A 3,864-nucleotide genomic window follows, 5' to 3' on the forward strand; every position below is an offset into this window, starting at 1 on the left:
ACCTACTTTTTTTTTTTTCTTTTACTTTTATTGTGGTGAAAACATGCACTACAAGACATTCACCAATGTAACAAGTTGCCCATTTAGAGCTCAGGGACATTGATGACATTTTTCATATTGTGCCACCATTATTGCTATCCTTTTCCAAAACATTCCACAACCATTAGCATAAACTTAATGCCCCCTAAACAGAAGCTTCCCTTTTCCCCCTCCCTCCTACTCCTGGCAACCACTAATAATCTTTGGTTTCTATCTGTCTATCTGTCTATCTATCTATCTATCTATCTATCTATTTTTTTTAACCTATCTAGCAATTTAGCCTCCCCTCCTCTTCCCTCCCCTCCCTGGTAACCAACAAAGAAAATTTCCTTCCATATATAAAGTTTCCCTTGACTATTTACAATAGTAGACTAATACTTTATTTGTCCTTCTGTGACTGACTTAATTCACTCCGCATAATGTCCTCCAAGTTAATCCACATCATTAGTGTTTTGCAGATTCTATATTATTCTTTAGTATTCCATTGTGTGTATCTACCATAGTTTGTCTATCCATTCCTTGCTTGATGGACACTTAGGTTGTTTCCATCTCTTTGTTATTGTTAATAGTGCTTCAGTGAACATGGGAGTGCATGTATCTGTTTGTGTCCCGCCTTTCATGTCTTTAAGATATATACTTAGTAACAGGATTGCTGGTTCAAATGGTATTTATGTTTCCTACTTTTTAAGGAAGAAACATACCTATTTCCACAATGGTTGTGTCATTTTACATCCCACCAACAGTGTATAAGAGTCCAAACTCTCCAAATCCTCACCAGTAATTGTTATTTTCTGTCTTGTTGAACTTTGTTATTAATGCTGGGATGAGATGGTATCTCATAGTTGTTTTGATTTGCATCTCTCTAACAGTTCAAACCCATCAGCCACTCCTCAGAAGGAGGGTTGGGCAATCCACTTCCTTAGTGGTAATGCCTCAGAAACCCAAGAAGGCGTCATTATGAGTCAGATCCGACTCGATGGTAGTGGGGAATGGTTAATGATCATGAACATTTCTTCATGTGTCTATTGGCTGCCTGAATACCTTCTTTGATGAAATGTCTGCTTGTGTCTTCTTCTCAGTTTTTAATTGGATTTTTTGTCTTTTTGATGTTGACGTGTTGGAGTTTTCTATAAATTTTAGAGATAAGTCCTTTGTCCGTTATGTCATCACTGAATATTTTTTCACATTCTATAGGTTCTTTTTCCTCTTCCATAGAAGTCTTCTGATGCACATAAAAATTTAAGTTTTAGAAGGTCCCAATCATCTAGTTTGTATTCTGCTGTTTGTGTATTTTGGGTTATTCTTTATAGTATTATAGTATATTTATGCCATAAATCAGGTCCCCTATTTTTTCTTTGATGAACTTTATAGTTTTAGGTTTCACATTTAAGTCTTTGATCCATCTGGAGTTCATTTTTTGTCTATGGTGTGAGGTATGGATCTTGTCTCAGTTTTCTGCAAATGGATATCTAGTTTTCCCATCACCATTTATGAAAGAGACTATCTCTTCCCCATTTAGTGGGTTTCAGCCCTTTGTCAAAGATCAGCTGACCATGGGTGGATGGATCTTTTTCTGGGTTCCCAAGTCTGTTCCACTGCTCAATGTATGTGTTGTTGTACCAATACCAGGCAATTTTGACAAATGTAGCTGTGTAGTAGGTTTTGAGATCTGAGAATGTGAGACCTCCTACTTTATTCTTCTCCAGAAGTGCTTTGCTTATCCAAGGTCTCTTTCCTTTATATCCAAAATTAGTTATTGGTTTCCCCATGCCTTTAAAGAATGTTGATGGAATCTGGATCAGGATTGAAAGGAATGTATAGATTGCTTTGGATGGTATTGACATATATACAATATTTGCTCTTCCTATCCATAAGCCTGGTATGTTGTTCCATTTATTTCCTGGTATGTTGTTCTCATAGTTTCTTGAAGTAGTGTTTTATAGTTTTCTTTGCACAGGTCTTTTGTGTTCCTGATAAGATTTATTCCCAGATATCTTATCTTTCTGGCAGCTATTTTAAATGGTATTGATTTATTTATATCCTTTGCAGAGATCTCTTTGCTGGTGCAGAGGAATCCAACTGGTTTTTATATATTGCTCTTGTATCCTACCACTATCTATTTTCTGCTGACTGTAGACTTTTTGTGCTTCTTGTTTTCAAATTGTTGTAGAAACTGGGTTATAGTGTTAATTTTGGTTCTTTTTTTCCTTTTTTTGATGTGTGTGTCTATGCTATAAATTGCCCTCTGATCACTGCTTTTGCTGTGTCCCAAAGATTTTGGTATGCTGTGTTTTCTTTCTCATTTGATTGAATAAATTTTCTTATTTCATTTTTTTACTCTTTCTGTTACCCAATCATCTTTGTTGTTGTTGTGTCATTTTGTGCCATAGAGTTTTACCCGACTCATAGTGATCCCTCCTTAGGTTTCCAAAGTAGTATCACTATGGAAGTAGATTGCCCAACCTTCTGAGTCATTTTTGAGGAGGGCGTTATTCAATTTCCAAGTGTTTGCTCTTTTTCCATTCATCTTCCTAGTGTTGATTTCTAATTTTATAGCATTGTGGTCTAAGAAGATGTTTCGCATTATCTCAATTTTTAAAAAAATTATTGAGCCTTGCATTGTGGTCTAACATGTAGTCAATCCTTAAGAATGTTCCATATGTGCTGGAAAAGAATGCGTATGTTGGGATTTTGGGGTGAAGTGCTCTGTAGATGTCTATAAAGTCAATTTGGTTGTTTGTGTTGTTTAGTTCTTATGCATCTTGGTTGAGTTTCTTTCCAGTTCTTCTATCTTTTATTGAGCGTAATGCATAAAAGTCTCCTACTACTGCTGTGGAGTCATCTATTTATGTTTTCAATTCTAAAGTCTGCTTTTTCTATTTTGGGGCTCTTTCATTGGGTGCGTAGATATTTATTATCTTGTTCAATTGATCCTTTGATCATTATATAATGTCCTTTCTCATCTCTTATGGCCATTGTCTTAAAATCTCTTTTATTAAAAATTAATATTGCCATTCCCCCTCTCTTTTGACTGGTATATCTTTATCCTACCTTTTATTTTTAGTCTATTTTTCTCTTTGTATCTAAGATGGTCTCTTGTAGACAGCATATTGATGGGTAATATTTTCTTATCCAGTCTACAACTCTCCTCCTTTTGAGTGGTGCACTTACTCCCTTTACAATTGCATTCAGTGTAATTATTGACAAGTATGAATTCATTGATGTCATTTTTTATAGGTTTTTTTGTGCTGTTGCTGATTTCTTTTTTGCATATAATTTTCTGTGCTGAGCTCAGTTTTTTTTTAATGAGTCATGTTCTCATCTCCTTCATTGCTATTGCTTTAGCATTTGCTAAATATTTATGCTTTTCCTCTTTTTTTTATTTCAGTGTGAAAGTTTATTATTTTTCTTGGAGATTACACTGTGATTTATCATTTTCTTCCTAAGTTTAAAACAGTCTGTTCTATCTCACAATTGTCTTGACTTCCTCACCATTTAGAAGCTCTGTAACTATTTACTCCCTCTGTCTGGTTTGTCATTGTGCTTATTTACCAACTGACATTTCTGATTCCTTGTTTACCAAAGAATACAAGTAGGTTGGTTTTTTGCTTATGTCATCATGTGTATTAAATATTGGTTGCTGTTTGCTGCTGCTGGTTTTCTGCCGAAAGGGCTCTCATTAGCATCTTTTTAAAAGTTGGTTTGGTTTTAACAAATTCCTTTAATTTCTACTTATCTAGAAATCTTTTAATTTCACCCTCATATTTCAGTGACACTTTTGTTGGATATATAATCTACGTTGAAATTGTTTTTTCTTTCAGGATT

Source organism: Orycteropus afer, unplaced genomic scaffold, assembly GCF_000298275.1.
Source record: "Orycteropus afer afer isolate SDZICR_OR568_19922 unplaced genomic scaffold, OryAfe1.0 scaffold00051, whole genome shotgun sequence".
Taxonomy (NCBI): domain Eukaryota; kingdom Metazoa; phylum Chordata; class Mammalia; order Tubulidentata; family Orycteropodidae; genus Orycteropus; species Orycteropus afer.